The sequence below is a fragment of the Columba livia genome, chromosome 3 (genome assembly GCF_036013475.1).
Source record: "Columba livia isolate bColLiv1 breed racing homer chromosome 3, bColLiv1.pat.W.v2, whole genome shotgun sequence".
NCBI classification, from domain to species: Eukaryota; Metazoa; Chordata; class Aves; order Columbiformes; family Columbidae; genus Columba; species Columba livia.
In genome coordinates this window covers 67,420,095-67,440,330 of record NC_088604.1, presented here as the reverse complement: position 1 = coordinate 67,440,330, position 20,236 = coordinate 67,420,095, and the positions used below count along the sequence as shown (strand labels likewise).

Below are 20,236 nucleotides of genomic sequence, written 5' to 3'. Positions count from 1 at the left end.
GTTTTGTTTCTTCTATGTAAAAATTTTGCTTTACCTCTCCAGTAATCAAAATCAATAATCATTTTCCAAGCAACATCTTCTCTCCTGAAATAAATTTTTGTATTCACTCAAATGGAACATACATACTTAGCTATTTTTTGTTCTTCCTCATTCACTCCCGTTGGATTAAGATTCTCCTCTGGGTAATGCCTTTAGCTGATAGCCAGGAACTGTGGGTGTTTACTGCAATTTGCAGACTTAATTACCTAATTATAAAAGTGGTTGTTGATTTCTTAGTGTGCCTATTTATGCCTTGAGGCATTAATGAAATATAAATCAGGTATGTTGTAAATGACTCTACAGTAAGGAGACTGGATTGGAGGGGGGTTGCATATTTTGAATAGTTTTGTTTGACTTGTATCACAAGTTACTTCACAGACCCTTAAGATAGAGCAGGTGAAAAGTGTATTGTGGAAGTTGTTCATTAATTGATACAAATCTGCTGACAGTGGGCAGACAGACAAGATGGCAGGCAGTAGATGTTTACTGTGCTATGGACATCCTTAGTAACTCCCAAATGAACTATTCAAAATCAATTTGCAGTGCCATTCTCCCCATTTGATAGCGTAGCGTATAATATATTTGCAGTAACATGCCATGTCTTACACAGCACTTTTCATTGGTAACTTTCTGAAGTGTCACAGAGGAGGTGCAAGTGAGGTACAATCCCTGTATTCAGATGAGAATGAAATTGTCCACGACAAGCAACAGAATTAGGAAATTACCTGAGTTGCATGGAAACCAGGCTGATACTGCTCATGGTACCATGAGCATCGTTTGAACGATAGTAAAACATGAGTCTTGAAATCCTTTGAGATGTTGCAGCTTGTTGTATCTATTCAAAAACATTTCCTTGAGCGTAGTGCCAGATTAGCACATCCCTTTCATTTAGTGTCCAGCATGTTGACAGGCAGATGCTGTAAATGTAAAGATATTAGAAAGCTACTGACTTGAGTGCATATACAAATTCAAGCTTATTGCATGAGAGAAAGATATGCGGGTCCCTGGTTAGCTTACACAGAGCTAACACAAAACTCCTGCATTCCTATGAGACCAGCCTCTTTGGCCCTGGATGGGAAATGCTCCAGCGCTCCGTCCAGATTTGAACACCTGGACCTTTGCCTGGGGGCAGCCCATCCTCTTCAGGCTGCTATCCTCTCCTTCCAGAGAGGAGATAGGGCCTGGAGACCCTGAACAGAGGGCAGAGGTGAGTACAGGTTAGGAAAGACAGCAAAGCAAGGAATGCAGAGTTGTGTTAATTTTTGCGCTGAATACCTATTCCTTAATACTGGTTTCCAACTTGTTAATGTTAATACACAAGGGTTAACCCTCCCCGCTCCCTGCTGTACACATGGTCTTGAATTTTGAAGTGCTAGGAATGCTATAAGTTGTTGGTTTGTATTTTTACTTTTTTATTAAAATAGTAAAGAATTCTGATAACTAGAATCAAGCAACCCCATAACAGTAAACAAGAAACCTCCACCTTAAATTGTTTGTAATTTGAAGTTTAGTTACTTTTCTGCAACGCCTTGGAGGGATCTGCCAGTCTTTTAACAAAATTGAAAGCAAAATCTTCATATTTCCTAGCAGAAGTTTGTAATAGCATCTGAGGTATTTGTTTTGCTTTCATTTTGAGTACCAATCCCATGATAGCAGATGCAAAGCCTGTTGTTGAAATAGTTTATGAAACGCTGCTACAGTGTGGATGGTGCATTAGGGCATACTGATGTTCACTGTTTTAGTTGGAATTTCACCACTGACTCCTTGCAACTTATTTACTAAAAACTAGCTCTTTTTCAGGTCTTTGTTTCATCTCTTAGAGATTGTTCTTGGTGGATGAACAGTAGGTAGAAGTAGCTGCTGATTCAGTGATGGATGTTATGTCTCAGAATATTGTTCTTATTTCTTAAGTGAAAATAAAGGTTTTTGTTATTTTTCATCTGTTTTGGGAGTGTTTGGAGTGTCACCTAGCTACAGGGTGTTTGGGGGAGGTAAATTCACTGTTCTTGGTAAATCTTCCTAGCATGTACTTGTGAATCAAAAAGCTGCCAGTGACATGCTTAGAGGGCCTGATCCTGTACTGATGACACAATGGAGAACAGAGCCTGTGTGAAGAGTTATGGATATAGTTGAATTGCTGTTTGAGTATCAAAATGAGAGACATCTGCTAACTGACTCCAGCTGCCTTAACAGCAAAGACAGGGAAGTAAGAAGTCTGTGGAAACACAGATAAACTGAAACAAGTTGTGTGTTTGCATAACATCACTTAAGGAAAATATTGCACCCATTTGTTTTCAGGACTAATTAAATGAGCCTTAAAGCTTCTGACAATAGGTGAGACATTCCTTTTTAATTCCGAATAGGAATTCTATTTGGAAACTTGATTGGGACTTCAGGAAACTGCATGTGCCTGCAAAACTTGCTGTTTTAATAACCTACCCATATTTCACTTTACGTTGTCAGTTTTCTCTCTGCCAAAGCACCTATCACCTCATGCTGCCAATTCATTTTGGTGCTTAAAACACTGGAAGGCTTTGCTTTAGAGTAAAGACTTGTCCTTCCTTCTGAAATCCCTATCTCATGTTGGTTGTCTTCATGACTACCCATTTAGCATTCATTCTTATTCAGTTTCACTTCAGTAACAGGAGGCTTTTGAGAGATGTGAAGAGATGAGGGAGAGAAAGTCCTCTGAAGAAAGTTAACATAGAAAGAAAAAGCAAACATTTTGTTATGCATGTCAGTGGTTGGAAAAGACCAGTCAGTGTTTCATGATCTCAGCATTGCTTGGATAATTTCATTGGATTGCACAGTTGTTGTTTTTCCTGTATATTGCCCATATTCTGAGTTTCGTGCTGTATTGCTATAGAGTGTGCTCTTTCTTAATGGAAAGAGAGGGAGAAGAGCAGAGGAAAATCCGGTTTTGCAATAGTAAGCACATTGAGTTTGCAAGCTGAATGGGCATGTTAGCTTGTCATATGGACTAAGTCACAAATATTTAATAGGCTGTAAATCAGAAAATCTATTTCTTAAACTGCTCTTTGAAAATGTGGTTCAGGTAGCTAGACTCATATTGCCACCAGTGTCTCATCAAGTTTCTTTTATGAGTTACTGGGGATGAACAGGCACATAGCAAATGCTGCTTCTGTTCACCTACAACACAAGCCCTATGTCCATTGTGATACAGGTGCAGAAATCTAAGGTGTTTGTACCGTCAGTAAGCAAACACGTAACTGGGTGGTAGTAGCGCTGCAGATGCAGCTCGCAATTGAAGTGCAAGCTCTTGAGGGATTATGAATGTCTATGTGGCTTATTAGTCCTTGCCGAAATCTTCATGGCTCCTGTTGCACCTGTTGTTTAAAGCTCACAAATGTACGCCTGCCATGCTTGTGGCAGGCATTGTGCGTGAGTTACATCCCCATTTTTGCCATGTAGGTCTGTCTTGTACTATTTTGAGTAAGGCTTTGGAATTAGCAATTTTACCTAATCAAATCCTTTGGCAAATATGACACTGATTTAATTTTTTACTCTTTTTATTTTTTGTAATGTTTAATGTCTTATGCTGAAAGCAACATGTACTCTTCTGTGCTTTGTGTTAGCTGCCTTTTATATGTCAACTTTGATTTTATACAAGCCTTACTTCTTTTGTGGAGTTTTGTGTTTAGTCTGTCCTTGGTGCTATATTTAAGATTAATGTTTGTAAAGTTGCTGGCATTAACTTGTAAGTTCAAGCTGGTGAATAAAAGTATTTGCTTCCATTCCCTTTCAGACCATGTAGAAGGATTTATTTAAAGTGCGCCTTGCAGCCCCACCCACTTCCTCCTCGGAAATAAACCACGGTCCAAGTTAGATTATCGGTACCAGAGTGAACGACTGTGCTTGTCTTCCATGAAAGTTTTCTTTCTTAATAAATGAATATAACATTAACTCTTCTACCTTGCTCTGGAGATTACCACATTGAAAATAAATGTAACTTACAACAGTGAGCACAACAGTACTGGCTGTCTTTCCACACGATAACTGTTTGTTTTCCTTCCAAAAAATGTGTGGTGGCTAGCCAGACAGCAAGCAAATGCAGTTTCATGCACCTGTATGCCAGATGTTTTACAGCTGTGCACATACTACTGCTAATGAACCTATAGAGAGGGCCATGGGACAACTGATTCAGGAAACATGATTTTTTCTCTTGGAATGGGCTGAAATGACAGTGAAGGGGACAGACCTGCCAGTCTGCATAGCGCAATCAAGAAGCAAATACTTTGGCATCTTGTTTGGCAATATTACAAACATTGAGGGTTAGGAAGATTTCCTCTGGCTTCTTCACAGCTGAAATATTTTCTGTGGAACCTCAATGTCTAATGAAGTTAAAGTAGGAATTGCTGAAGTTTGATTTGGTAACATATAGGTGAACTGACTCTAGTAATGCCCTGCATAGAGCAAGGTTTTACAAAGCTACAATCATCACAATCCCAGTCCATTTTCTTTCCTTATGACTCCTACAATCATTCTTCTTTACAAAATACTCTGCAGCATTGATTTTAAGCTTGCAATATTTTGTAAGGAAGTGGGTTATTTTCACTATTGTGTAATCTTTTATTTATTCAGCAATAATAACACACTGCTTTGTACATCATAATTGAAGTTCCAGGAACTGATATGCTGCACATGGTATTTCTAGCCAAATCGCAGTATAGTTTCCGCTGGATTCAGTGTCCTGTCTTTAAAGAGAGGAAGGGGGATATCCCACTACTCTGGAAAGGGGCCATGGTATTAGACATGAAAGTGGGCAGCCATATGTGCCTTTATGGGGAGAAAAGGGAAAGAATTGTGGTCCTGGATGTATGCATAGGGATGGATATATTTTGGTTGTTTCAGAAGACAACTCAAATTTTGGATTAACATCTGTAGTCTAGTCACTGACCCAAAGCTTTTAAGGCTTTTGAAAATCTGTTTTTAAGGTGGTGGTTTCAGGAATTTGTTTGCAAGTGACCTCTCAATCTGGAAATTAAAGTTTTCTGGTTTGTTTCATACTTGGATTTCCAGACCATGGAACAGGGCTGCAAGTATATACTTTGGAACAGAGAATTATAGCCACCAGTATGATCTAATTTGATTTTGAAAAGCAGAATTGAAGAAAAATCAAATCAAATTAACATCATGGTAACTTAGTGTGAGAGACATTGTTTTGAAAGGAGACAGTCAAAACCTTTCTGCTAAGACACAAATATCTCCAAAGCTCTGTGTTTGTGCTTACTTAACTCTTTTCATCGGTCAACTTTTTGATGCTTTTTAGAAGCACTGAATCATGGAATCACAGAATGACTGGGGTTGGAAGAGACCCCTGGGGATCATCTCATCCAAGCCCCCTGCTAAACAGGTCCACCTAGAGCAGGTCACACGGGATCATGTCCAGGTGGGTTTTGAGTGTCTCCAGAGAAGGAGACTCCACAACATCCCTGGGCAGCCTGTTCCAGTGCTCCTTCACCCTCACTGTGAAGAAGTTTCTTCAGAGAGAACTTCCCATGCTTCAGTTTATACCTGTTGCATCTTATCGTCATTGGGCACCACTGAAGAGTCTGGGCTCATCTTCCTGACACCCACCCTGAAGATATTAATAAGCATTGATAAGATCCCCTCTCAGTCTTCTTCAGGCTGAACAGACCCAGTTCTCTCCGTCTTTCCTTGTAAGAAAATGCTCCAGACTCCTAACCGTCCTTGTAGCCCTCTGGTGAACTCTCTCCAGTAATTCTTTGTCTTTCTTGAAGTGGGGAGCCCAGAACTGCATGCAGTGTGGTGCAGCGTGGAGATCTGTGATGGTACCTCACACAGCACAGAGGGCACAGGAACCTGTGGTCTCAAAGTTAATAAGACAGTCAGTAGCAGAGCACTGTGCCTGAATGTATACCCTTTGGCTCAATGGCATGTTCGTCTCAATATATAGCTAGCTTTTGCTTCCAAAGACAGTGTTGGTTGCTTATGTTGAGCTGTGCTGTGTCAACATGGGACATGATGAACAAGTGAGGAGGATGGCAGTCCTGGACCCACATACAGTCTGAGACTGGTTTTCACTTTGGTTTGGGGAATTTTAGCTGTGGTGCTGAGAAGGCAGCTCACACCCTCTGCTTACTGAGTGGCTATTTCTGCTTTCACATCACATGATGATGTTCCTTTATTTGCTGTCTTAGCCCTAATATGCTTTTAGAGGAGGGTTTTTCCCTGTGATTGTTTCCTGAGTTAGTAGATCTTCCTTCACTTTGGCAAGGATCTTCAATAATAAACAGTCTCATCATCAGTTAGTAGTTTCATATGACTGGTCTGTGAAATACATAGGATTATTGAAAGCTGTAAAATTTGTGTTAGCTGTTTTCCTACATTGTGATCCAAACCATCTCGGTAGTGCCTCAGTGGGTTCGATCATATAAATTTATTGCTGGTTACCCACAGCGAACCAACAAGCTGCAACTGTGTGACTAGAGCTCAAATGAACTTATCTCCTTATATTCAAAGCAGTTCAGGGGAAAAACAACTGTAAAATAAGTGCTAATCATAGTAACAATTTCTTTTGTTATAACAGTTTTATAATATTTTTGTAATTGTTGCTTTTAGTAACTTTCAGTCATTTCTGGGAATGTTAAGTTACAACTTGATTTAACACTGGATTTAACCCAAACAGTGAAAATGCTGATACCCAGTTTTGCTCTATTGTGAAGTGGGCAAAGAAGAGTCACTGTGGTAGAACACAGCATGCTACTAATTTCACCTGATGAACAGACATAAAGTATCATATTATTAATTGATTTAATGAGTCCTTGGATCCCATGGTACTTGAAAGAACATTACCTGGTTGCTTACAATATAACAGTAATGAACTGTTTTTAAATGTATAATTTGATTCTCATTTTATTGAAATATCCACTTATGAGGATTTCAGTCCCCACTTCCCTCCCTGCTGCCAATATTCATAGCTCCTTTTGCTCTGAAACGTCGTAAGAGCTCAAAGCACAGTGTTGCTTCCAGACCGTATGTCCCTTGGGGTTAGATGTGGGCAGGTGCTGTGCTGGGCACAGTCCACTTCTCTGGCTAAGCAGAAACATGCCCATCTTGGCTGACTTCTCAGGTGGCAGCTAACACTAAATGGTGCTTGTCTGAAAAGTGTGAGCAACTATAATTGGTTTGGCACGTTTATATTCCATATTAATTTTCTCTTGTTTGTATAGACCACAAGAAGAGCAGAACAAATTAAGAGCAATGTGGAACCTTTGTAATTTTTTTTTTTTCCTTTTGATTCTGTATGATTAAGTTGTTCTCATCTCTTGAGAGGACAAGTACCAGAAGGGCAGCCCAGCTTCCCTGAAAGGCTGTGCTCAACATGGCCTTGCTTTACAGGCAAGGTAAATTACTGCAGCTGGATGCTCTGGAATGCCTGGCCATGAAGGGAAACATGCCTGTAAGCCTTGAGAAGGCAAGGTGTGGCAAACTCAGCCCACGTGCTCTGTTCTCGGTGCTAGGTCTATGCAGAGCACTTGAGCAAGTTGACCCAAGGTTTCTGTTGTGGCAAGACAAAGTGCTGCATTGCATATTAGGCGGAAAGTTTTAAGTTTGGCTGCATCCCCAAATTCACTTTATAGCTATAGAGCATACAGGGACTCTGTGGCACACACTGTGACTAATGTGCTGTGAATCACAGGTACAGGAAGCCAGAAATAGTGGGAGCATTTCAACATAGTTGACCTTGTCAACTCAGCCTGTCATTCATCATTTTGCTTTGGAATAGTTGATAGCATAAAGAAAGAAAAAAGTTAACATCTCATAAAAATTCAAATCATAAACTGAGAGCTTATGTGTACAAGGTGGAAAAACTTTGCCGTAAATTTTGAATAAAAACTGAATACAATTATTTTTAAATAGTTTACTTTTGACAGGAAAATTTTTCCTACATAGGCACTCAGAATACCTACCTACATGTATGGGTGTATCTCCCTACCTGCACACCTACGCACCCTTAGTGGCAGGATACAATTAAGGATACTTCCAGTTCAGGACTTGTATTTTCAGGATAAATAAAGTCATTTAAATGAGATTTTAGAAACATCCACAACTAGGTTACATTGTCTAGAATATGTATGTTTTGAGTAATGTAAGAAGCAACTAGTAAGTGGCCATGGGGAGAAAATTCCTGTGCTTATTCACACAATCATTTTGATTGTCAAATAAGTTAGTCGTACTTCATAGCATCTGCCTTCCTGATCATTAGGATATCTTTCATCCCTCCTCCTCCTTTCTTCTCTTTTCCCTCACCCCAATATATTGGATATGCTGGAACAGATTCAAATACAAAAGTCTCATTGATATACAGTGTAATGTGTTTGAGGATTTTTGCATCTTGGCTGGAAAACAAACCACTTTGGACAGTAGAACTATTTTTCTCATGAAATGTTGCAGATCTATTTATTTAGTCATTTATTTGAACCATCTCTTGCCTGTCTTCATCCAAATAACAGTCTTTTTTAACCATCATTTGTAGAATTATGACATATTTTACACCTTTGTTCCTCAAAAAAATGCTAAGATTGTTCTTTTCATTAGAAATAAATAGAAGACATTCAGGATTCAACATTTGCATCCATTTTAGCTTTCTCCTTTGTCTTTTTTTAGCTTCCCTCTTGCCTCATTTAGAAATCACCAGCTGTTTCACATTGTGTATCATATCCCATCCTTTCTAACAAGGAACTTTAGAGCATCCTTCCTAATTATTTTGGGGGATGCGGAAGAGACTTATACATACTTTGCTGCTTCTTTCTCATTGCGCCATCACAAACGTGTAATATGTCATCTATGCGGTGCTGCTGTGTGTTGTCAAAGGACTAATTTAATTAATTTTCATTAACTGTCCGTTAATCGAATTTTTGAAAGACAGATACAATTACAAACAGCACAGGAAGAGCATAGGAGGAATGTCTGGCACAGCTATACAAACAGATGTATTACTTCAGATATTCCCCTGCTGGTGAACAGGACATGTAATCTGTAAAGGATTATATGTAAGAGGGAGAAAGATACTCAAAGCGATACTGAAGCTTATTGAAGTGGTCAGAGCCAGTAAAAAAAGAAGTCTCAGAGACATCAAATGACATGAGTACCTCTGAAGTGCAGTGGCTAATCTTCCCTCTCCCAGGCACTCGATCAGAAAGGAAACAAAAATTATCCTAGTGCCCGTGCTGTGGCCATCATTTCAGGAGAAAGAGCTGAGGCGGCGTTGCAGCCCACAGGCTGGCATCCCTAAGAGGTGGTGCAGGTTTGCGTTCCACCACTGAGGTTGGACAGAAGCACAAACTCTGTGTGAGCAGCTCTGCATTTCACCAGCTGAGTAGAAGTCATCCAGGAGTAGAAGGAGAAGCTGTGATTAAAAGCCCTAGCTAACTCATTTTGAAACACTTACATGTCTTGCCTGCATGGCAAAGTATAAAAAAGTGTGGACTACAAGTCCGCACAAGTAAATAAGGCTTCCTAATAGCTTAGGCTGGTCAGTGATGCAAAATGCCTATGTTGCACAAGGACCATCAAGTCCCATAACTGTGTTCCCTCTGAGCTGGAGCTTTGTTTCCATTCCTGAGTTGCCAGTTTGAATTAACTAGCTAATAGGGTGAGGAATGGAAGCCCACACAGATGGGCCACATTCACTGTAAGGTGTGCTTTACTGGTATTATCAGTGTATTTTACCAGCAAGGTATCCTAATCTGAATGTAGCTCTACCAGCAGAGGTGTGCACACAAAAGCCTGGTGGCTGAGCAGGCTGTGACAATGACCACACTTTCTGTTACAGAAACTTGTAGTAAGGATGGATCCTTCCACCTTTTTCTGAGGGAAATGGCAGGAATTGTTTCAAATCAAGTTACTTTTTTCCTAATGCTCTACATGTGCTTTACAAAATGGACGTTTGGGAGACACACTTTATTCCTTGATCAAAAAGAAACTGCGAACGGAGAATTGGTGAACATATACACAAATGCCCACCGCACACATGCACACGTATCATGATGGAATGAGACATAATTAAAATTCAAGCAGAACGGCTATTCTTGTAAATCTGGCAGTGAGCATTCGTGTTCCAGCATAAAAATGCTTTTTTTTCTGGGTAAGGTGCATCCACTCTGAAATGTAAGCTAAGCCTATGTATACCTTGCAACTGGAAAATATTTGATGCTCTTTAAAATGACATTTTCTAACAGGATAGCACTTTTTTTTCTTCTCTTGGGTTGTTTGTGTCAAGTGGACCATTTAATTAAAGATTTGGTCTAATTTCTGTTTCCCAGATACAAAAGCCATGTTGATCCAAAAATGTGCCTTCTTGTAGACCTTTCAACATGATTTCCATTACAGTTAAAAAAAAATAGTAGTATACAAGATGAATCCCAGATAACTGCAGTGTGATGCCTACTGGTTTTGTAGGGTACCATTTTCTAGGGCTGTATTCATAAAAGTTCAGCTTTAAGGGGATAAAGTCGTCTTCATTCTATGGGGCAGTTAAAAACTTGTTTTGATGTTGTCTGATGTCTTCACTGGGGTCGATTCAGAACTAAATACATACTGTAGAGGAAGATTTGGCATGACAGTTTGCTGCTGGCATTCTTCATGAGGAACTGCAGAATTCTCCCAAATGGGAAAGAGATTTACAGGGGGAGGCGTTTTTTTTCTTTTTTAATAGGGCTATATTATAGCTAACCATTCTTCTACTTATCATGGCAGGTACATGGAACACTGCCTAGTTTTGGAGTCTTTCCGCTATATAAAGTACAAAGTTATGTTAATGTTTTTTGACATTTAAGTAAGAAAAAAATCTTAAATTTTCCCAGATTCAAGACAACCAACTCTTTGATTCTGTCCAGACACATGTTTAATATCAGTCACAAAGGTAATACAATATAAGATTTAGAGTTCTGACAGACATGTGTCTGCAAATGAAAATCACGTTGCTGAAGCTGGATCAGCCCCCTACCCTCTGAGGGATGTTGGTGTCCTGAGTGGAAAGACGTCTGATCTGCTTGTGAATCAGCTCCACAGCAGTTATAGTTTCCTATATTGAGCATTTTATAGGTAACCTCTGTTATTTTACCTTTGCCTTGTATCACTCCAGGTAAAAATTATTTGTCTAGGAGTTGACTGAGAAGTGACTGAGATATTTAGGCATCAAGAACTGAGGCAAAGAGACGACGGGAATGCCTGTCTGATCTCTTGCTCCAAGTTCTTGCTGGTTTATCAGAGTCCTGCATCTCATACAGCCCCTCAGTGAACTGAAGCGTGGCCAGACAGGCAGGCTTGCAGCCGGGCCCTTCTGTGCAGCAATTCGGGTGCAGGGGCCTGTGCTCTGGAAGCTGTCAGTCTGTGTTGCCTTGGGCAGGACCCTGGGCTCCTATGCCTTGCCCACCACAGCCCTCTCTGGAGAGGGTGGCTTTTGAGGGTCTTCACCAGCAAAGACACTGTAAGCATGAAATATCAGGATGAGCTAGGCAAGGGTCAATATCTAATGAGAAGAAATTAGTAATAAGGATGTTGCATAGCATTTCCTAGGTTATTTGGAGTTGTGCCCTGAGGATGCCATTGTTTTCCCTTCTCTCTCACTGAGTCTTCTTTTTTTTTTTTTTTTTTTTTTTTTTTTAATAATAGTAACCTCCATGACAGTGAAATGGATCTGAGTACAGTACCTGTTAAATGCCAGCTTCCCCTTGTATGACATCCACCTGTAAATGCAATTAGATCAAACATCTGCTCCCAGAAGTGACTTCCTGACCTGTGTTGTTTTTTTTCAGGGTCAGCCAGATTTCTCATCGCCCTCCCCAGTAATCACAGCAGATCCACAAAAAAGTAAAATTCATGTGACATCCCAACCACTTCAGCTGGCTTGTTGAAACTCAAAAGTTATGATTTAACTGGAGGAGCAATGCCATGCTATTCACAAGAAAGAGAAAATCCAAGTTATTTCTGCATTATAGCCTGAATATCATAAAAATGAAAGTTCATGTAAAGTATCTTTTTCAGCCAAAATTTGAATTAGTAAATAAGTAACTAGACGTCTTAAAAAAACAGAAGAATATTTCAGAGACTATAATACGGCCACTCATTAATGTCTTGGCATTCCTTGCTGAGAACAGGGTACTCATCAACTTGCACACAATATGTGTTTTCTGTAGGCTTACTGATTTAAAATGTGTGCTCAAAGCTGATTGCTATTAACTGAGCTCTGGGGTTATCCCCAGATCAGTCTGGCAATAGGTTCATATTCTTTAGCAACTTGACCATTTTGTCTCTCTCTGTTTAATTAAAGCTGACTGGATTATTCTCAGCTTCTTTAATGCAGAAGCAGTTTTAGGACTCTTGACATATTAACTTCTTTCTAATACTTGGTATACTGAGAAATCCAAGAATTTTTAAGTTGCCATGTTCACATAAAATTTGTACCTGTAACATCTGAAGTCTTAGGAATTTCATAGACTTTTATTTATACCTGCATTATGTCCCTGTGCTGTTAAGCAGAACTAAAGGTTATCTGAAGCTGTCTCCACACTGCCTGGAAACCAGTTTTTCTTTGAAATACTTCTTCAGTCTGTGAAGAGATGTTGCCAGGCATCCATATTAATGCCTCTATAAAAAAAGGAAATACTTTCTCATGTGTGATTAAAATGTGGAAGACATTAACACAGGAAAGTCACTGAGGCTAAGAATTTAGCAAGATTTATAAAAGGTTGTGGCCATCAACAATATGCAGGGTTGTAATTAATACAAACAAGTGATTTGAAAAAAACTCTGAGCATGTTGTTCAAGGGTTGGGCCAGTTATCAGCCCCCACTGTTGGACAGAGATTGCTTTGTCAGCCCCTATAGTTGTAGCTTTTCTCCATAAAGCATCTGGCACCAGCCCCTGTCAGAGACAAAACGCTGGGACACGTGTATTTGCTCTGAGGTGATATGGCTCACTCCCTGCCTGCCTTCTGCCTGATTTAAGGTGTGCAACTTCTGTGTTAATTGAACACACTGCACCAGTTTTCTGCACGTACCCAACACCCTGCTGCTCTGTACACATAGAAAGCAAGGCACTAGGGGCTTTTGTTACTCGACTAAATCAAATGGAGATAAAAGATGATTTTTCATAAACAATTGCAGCAGAGTAGATACAGATACTTCCCACCTTCCTCCACGCTTGATGACTTTTTCCCAGTCCTGCATTTCTCAGCTGCGGCCGGGCACGTGCTCTGCACTGTCCTGCAGGCTCACGCACAGTTGCAGCAAAGCAGCTGGAGCATAAAGGAGAGAGAATGTGCAGTGACACACGGTGAGCAGAGTGAAGCCTTTTTCCTGGGCACCAGAGAGAAGTAACGTTATGCTGCTGGCACTGCATTTGTCAGATTTGTTTGTGTGCCTGAGACCCTGAATGAGCTGTGCTGACTGTAGAGCTCTTATCCGATTTGTAGTAAAGAGCATCAATGCCATTGTATTTGGCACCTGTAGTAAAGATGTGATGCGGTAAATAGACATGGAAACCAATTGCTCTGCAGGTAATCTGGCCAAAATGTGATCAGGGCATGTTTGTGACAGTACAAATAAGCTTCCTCCGAGTTTGTGAAGTTCTTTGTCTCTTTACTTTTCTCAGGGAAAAAGAAAAAAACTATATTTCTTAATACCTTTCACAGAAAATCAATTTAAAAATAACTTCACAGACAGTATTTAGGCAGTCTGACAGAGGAGAAATGTGACATGGAAGCAAAGATAAAGAAGATTTTTCCCACAAATAAGCAACAGGCCTTTTTTGTACGAGGACAATGACAGGAATCCCAACAGCGGGGTGGGATGCTGGTGACAAGACAGCAGCAGAATCCATGACTGTGACCAAGGGAGGGATCTCGTGCTCACGAGCAGCCTCTCTTCAAGGCACATGCCCGGGCAGGTGGGCCAGGACAAGCTGTGGGGGCATCGCAGCCCACCAGGAGGTCAGTGGGCCATGGCGGGAGCTTCCTTCATGGGGCCACCAGGAGGGAAGGAGGCTGAACCTCCATAGGTTGTGTTCGTTGTGCCTTTGGCTGAGCAGTGGAGCTGTAAATGGTTTGTTTGCCAAAAATGAAAGTTCACTACAGACGCCGTTTGTTTGGATTAGAAGGAGCCTGGGAGCTCTACCATAAGAGTAAATAAAACATGTGGCTTAGTCTGCTGGTTTCTTTGCTTTGGTATTAGAGAGATTATATTCTGATTTTTATTTCTGTGTTATCATTTTATTTTAGTCTTTTTATGACTTACCCCATATGTACACAAATAAACTATGGCATTTTTTAAAATTTTTTTAGTGATTGAGAAGAAGTTCTATAGATCATTCCTGTACTAGATGTTTGTCAAAACACACAAAAGAGTTTTGTCAACTTGTTTTCCTTTGGGATGCAGAAATTCGTTACTACCTTCCACTTTTTCGTCCTTTCACATGCTGCATTTGGGAAAAATACTGAGCACCACCCACAAAGCATCTGTTTGAGGGTTGGTTTGTTTTTCAGACTGAAAAAAGTATGTTTCCAAATATAATTGCTTTTGGTTGGACATTTTAACATTTTTATTGTTTATATGAATATATCATAATCCTTTGTTATATTGCAGAAACTGTGCTTAGAAAAGTGACTTAATGCAAGTTCATACTGAGTAAGTACTTCAGAGCAAAGTGTGAAAAAGAGAGGAAGTTGTATTCCCTTAAAAATACTGATACAAAAACTTCATTACGTAATAGAAAAAGATGATTCATGCAATGTAACTATTTAGCATAGTTAGTTTTGAGTTTCAGTTATATGAGACTAAAATGAGAATCAGAGTTACCAATTTCAAGTTCCATTCTCCTAGCAGCACCTCAGCTCCTTTTGGCAAATGATTTAACCTTTTCTGCCTCCTATCTCACTCACCTTTTAAAATTGAGATCTTATTTCATGTATTTCCCAGATGTACTTAATGTGTTTAATTCATATTTGGAAGTACTTTGAAAATAATTTTATTTACGGAAATATAAATCTTTATTATATTATGTGAGGATGCATGTTTACAGGATAAAGATTGTGCTCTCCATAAGTTCACAACATTTTGGCTGGTGTCCTTTGAAAATTAAATCTGTCTGACAGCTTATTCCCTCACAGTTCTCTCCCAATGAACAGAAATTAGAGGTTTAGTGTCTCCTTAGAGAAACTTTGAAAATCAGCATTGTGATACAAGAGTTAAGTCACACATTCATGGCTAGAATTTTTTCCTTTCTCCTTAGAGCTATTAATGCAGTTCAGAAAACTTGCAAAGAAGGTGGCTCTTCTGAAGGTACTAGTGCCTCACAAGTCAGTGGCTTTCAGCTTTTTTCAAAGCATTTCAATGCTCCTCCATTTTCCAGAAGTGTGAACTCTAGCATAGGTTATTCAAGGCTCGCTTTTCTTAGCAGCCCTTTGGAGACCTGTTAAAATAGTGGGTCAATAGACTATAGGGTGAAAATTGGTCATCTAAATAATATAGTTCAATTTTACTTGTTTTCTTGTCAAAAGGAACCACAGTACATTCTGGTATGATTTTAGAGAACATGCGGTATTGAGTAATATAATTTACAGACAGTTTAACAATTTGGTGCCCTCATACCCAGCCAAACAATTCATTCTGGATCCTTCTGGGTTAGGAACAAATAGAAAGGAAAAGTCATTCAATATGTCAGTGCAACTAAGATAGCATTAACCTAGTGTATTGAAACAGTAATTTGCCTGGAGAGAAATGGGATGAAATTGCATGTGGTTAGAAAGCAGCAGTATCCATAATTATAATGTCAGGTGCTTGTTTGTAATTGCCTATTTCCTGTTTGCTTCAGTTTGTCACAAAATAATGTGTGCTAAGAGCTACGAGGAGCAAGCAATTTAATTTGCTTATCCAAGCAACAAGTGACTTGAGAAAGTAGATGAAACTAACAAGATTAGAGATGCTCACAGGTCAAGGTTGATACTTGATGATGTTACAGTGATAGTGGTTGGTGCCCACCACAGTTGATCATTCTTTGGAGACAAGCAGCCCGGCTTTTCTTTCAACATCTCCCATGACAACCACAGACCAGAAAGGCAAACTGCACACGTGAATTGTAGCTTTTATTGTTTCCCAGTACTGAAACCAGAGCATGGCTACTCAGATAGGATTAGCGGAGTATGGTCACCTCTTCCACTTTTTCAACTCCTGTTGCTTCAGTGTTTCCCAAAATACTTGTACCCTTTGGTATTACAAAGGTCACCACTGGCACTTAGCTTAAAATATTTGAGACAAAGCCAGTTTGGTGATTTAACAAATAAAAGGAACTAATTTTAAGTGGTCCCGTCCTATGGTCCCTTTACGGTTTTTAGAAGCAGTTCTTCCCATATATATACACATATGTGCATCATCTTTGCTCAATAAGATGTTTCTTAGGGAACTTTACTCACTCAGATGTCAGTGGATGCAGTTAATTTTAACCAAGGTGACTAGTATGGCAGCAGTTAAATGTGCTTTTATTCAGCATAGTTATACAGTCATTTGGGATTTCTCCATGTTGTAATTTGTCATTGAAATGATGGGATGATGCTCCCAATGATCTTCCAAGCATGGCTTACTGGGAAGGGTAAAGTTTGTTGCATGTTGAGCACAGATATTTGCTTTGTGTAGTCTGCTGTTGCCACCACCTCCAGTTTCTGGGCTGTAACTGGGGCGCCGTGCTTTCCTGTGTTAACATGTCAGGCTGTCTGACCAGCAAGGTAAGTCTTGTATAAAAGTTAGGAGGATTTTAAACAAAATGGCACAGTGAAGATCAAGAGCAAAGAGTGGGATGTGCTCCCAGTGTTTGAAGAAGGGCCATTCTAGAGGAAAAACAAGTAAAAAATAAACAGGAGGAAATGAAGGGTGCACAGTCCCTGAGGAAAGGCAAAGTGGTTGGGATGGGTCTGCCCAAGACCTTTCCTCCCCAAATACCACAAAATCTGTTCTACTTTCAGCAGAACCTGAGCTTCTAGTGGAGATTGGTCACCTTCTGCTCACCAGGAGACCCAATCACTGGACAAAGTAAGAGGATTAAGTACCCACAAACGTCAGATATTTCAGATATTCCTGTTGCTGAAACAGCACATGGGAGGAGCACCTTTATCCTCTGGATTTATTCCTTCAGAGGCACATTTCCAGCACTGTCTGATATATTGGACACTCGTCAAGAATGGGAACAGCCCTGGGAGCTACTGACATCAGGAGTGAACAGGAGGGAAGGATTTTTTCTGGCTGAGGAGGTGATTTTGTACAAGAGGCAGCAAATGAGAATCCTTTGCCAAGGATTCTGTCAAAAGCCCAAGGGGGAAAGGAAAATCAGGATGTAGGCCATGGCCAAGGGAGCAATTACTTCTGGAAATGGATTTGAGTGGGCTGGGATGGAGGGAGGTGTTTTGGAACAAGTCACCTGGAATTTGTAGGCCTGTTTTTTCTCTCCCCTTTATCTCCTTAGTGGCTGGTTATTTGGGGTTTGGTGGGTTGATTTTGTTTGTTCGTTTGTTTGCTTTTGGGGGAGTGATTTTGGGCGTTATTTGTTGTAGCTTTCATTTTTCTAGTATTTTGTTTATCAAATAACCTATCTAAGGCAGAAAACAGCTCTGAACACCCTGTGAAACACCATGCTGTGTTGTGGATAGTGTGAAAAAATAGTACACTGAACTAACAAAATCTAACGTGCTACCTCAGAGAGAGAGTTGTATTTTTTGAGTAAAATTTCAATTATTGATCCCATTGTGCAGTTACTAGGGGGATCATATTTTCCTGCAAGAAGTATGGTTTTAGAAATTCTAAGATGAAAATTAGTTGAGACAACTCTGCTGAAAGGAACTGCAGTCATATATGAGTCACTAATGTTTTACTTAATAGGGGAAATTGCTTGTTCTTTTACAGATTACATCTGTGCCTAAATATTTTATTTAATTGCTAGCAAAATGTAGGTTCTGTGTCTTCAGTTCTTCAGCACGTCACTAACAGCAGCATTGGAGTCCCAGTGGTATTACACTGACCCATTCACCAAGAACTTGGCCAAACAAACATTGCCCGATTCCTCTCGTCCCCTGCTTCCTTTGGGAGATACACACCCATGTCTTTCCAAAACCTGTACTGGACAGATGTGGACGGTTGTGTGGGTTTTGTTTTTTTCCCTTAGGGTGCCCAGGAGATCACTTTTGGATTCAGACTATTTCTGCTCAAAATGAGTAGATTGTAGGGTCCTGGAAATCCCTCAGAGAATGCAACAGGGCACAACCTACTTCTGCCTCACTTTAGCACGTGGTGGCAGGGTCAATTAGGATTGTATAATCAATATTCAATACTTTTATAACTTCATCCAGATGCTGATAGCAGAAAAGCAATGTCCATGCATTTTGTTGTTGTAAATCCTTTCACAAAATCAAACAATTGCCAAGAATGTGGAAACATTAAAGTAAGAGACAATGATAATAGAATAATTGAAACCAGATGGATTTCTGCACCTGATATCAGTCAGCGTGCCAGTGAAACAGCTTTTTATTGCAAGGCATGCTACAGCATATGTCAGGGTAGCACCAGCTTATTTTCAAACATTATTTTGATCATTTTGAAAGCGACTAGTGTGTTGAGTTTCTTACTGTGATTGTTCTTATACATTGCAACAAGATCCTTTTTTGTTAAATATTTCCTGAGAAGGAAATACGATCTTCACTCTCCCAACCTCCGCTGGCTATTATCAGGTTTGGCAAATTTTCATTAAAATTTATAAGTAAACCATTATTTAAATGCTGACTAAAGATGGTTTCTTAGCTGCTTTTAGAAATCCTTGTTATTTTCAGGCAATGAAAAACAGTGAGATAATATTTTCTTAAGCATTATGTAGGTATTAAAGTAGATTTTTAGAAATTATTGCCATTTCCAAGGCTGAATTTTAAAGGTTGATACTTTTCCAAGGAAGCTCCAACTTGCTTCTATTGTGCATCTGCTTTTCCTAACTTGAGAGTTTGAGGTTTGTTTGCTTTTAAGAGGTGGTGAAAGGCCACCTGAGCGTCAGGTCAGTCTCTGGTGTGGTAGTGTTCTCCTATCTAATGTGTGTGCGTGCATAGACTAAATTGTGCGTATTTTGTTTTGGCCATTTCATTCTGTTCTACTTCTATTATTTAAGACAGACAATACTGTTCTCTTAATGATCCTTTTCTGCCATTTTCATGTACTTTTTTTTTTTTCTGTAATTCAAAACATGAGCTGCCTCTGAAGCGATGGAGCTGTGCAGCTCCTCAGAGTGGGGAAATTTCTGGTTCTGTGGAACAAACTACGAGCTGACCCTGGAGATACTTAGGATATGCTGCTTAACTTTTGTGCACTGGCTTCCCTCTTCAGTGCACACTGAGAGCCTTTGTACAGTGTAGGACAGTTCAGTTTGAAGATGAATTAAGTGACCGCTCACTGGAGGTGTTGGCACAGCCACATGCTTCAGAGTGCTGCAGTCCTACCCGTTACCCTCATTGTGTGGATAGCCGCATGAAAAATTTCCAAGTATAGATTTAAAAGGGAGAGTGCAGGGACCTTACGGCATCCAGTAATAAGATCTGCACTCGCTCCTCTAGTCATGCCGTGCAGTGAGGTGTCTGGTCATGTCTCCCACCCCCTTATGGGCTGCAGTTCCCCTGGTGCCGCCTTCCAGTGCATGGCCAACACCACCGGTGTCAGTGGGAGTAACGTGATGCTGGAGATAAAGAGTGCCTAAAGACAGGCAAAGGTTGGAGACCTGGAGGGATTTCTTCAGAAGAAGGGAAGAAAGCTTTTCCTCTCAGCTTCTCATGCACTGAGACTGGCAGATGCACTGCAGGGGAGCAAATTTCTGCTAGTGGATCTGTCTTTCAGAGCTCTAACTCACACTAGGAAATGTTACTGAAACCATGAAGCGTAGCTCCTTCGTGCCGTGCCTCAGGATTCCAGCGCATTCTGGCACATTTAACACAATGCATGCAGGTTTATAGTGCTGTTCTTGAGTTTCCTCTTGTATTGTTTCTTGCTGAGGGAGTATGGGTTTTGCAATTCCCCCTGTCAGATTTTATTGAGGAGTTATCCGCAGTCATGTGTGTGCTGGATTCTCTTGAGAAACAACATCTGTTTTCTGCAGTATTTCAAGTTTTAAATGGTTGTGGGTTGTCTTAACT

At 40.1% G+C, this 20,236-nt stretch overlaps 1 protein-coding gene across 3 annotated transcripts in view; it reads left to right on the top strand.

The window, feature by feature from the left end:
* The window catches only part of MTHFD1L (methylenetetrahydrofolate dehydrogenase (NADP+ dependent) 1 like), a 152,938-nt gene that overhangs the window by 120,570 nt on the left and 12,132 nt on the right, over positions 1-20,236 (top strand). The window contains exon 27 of one of the 3 annotated variants that reach the window (XR_010471429.1): positions 11,844-18,796. The exons of the other annotated variants lie outside the window; for them this stretch is intronic. The gene's annotated coding sequence lies outside the window, so the exon portion shown is untranslated. The remainder of the gene's footprint in view (positions 1-11,843; positions 18,797-20,236) is intronic. 3 annotated transcript variants of the gene reach the window in all.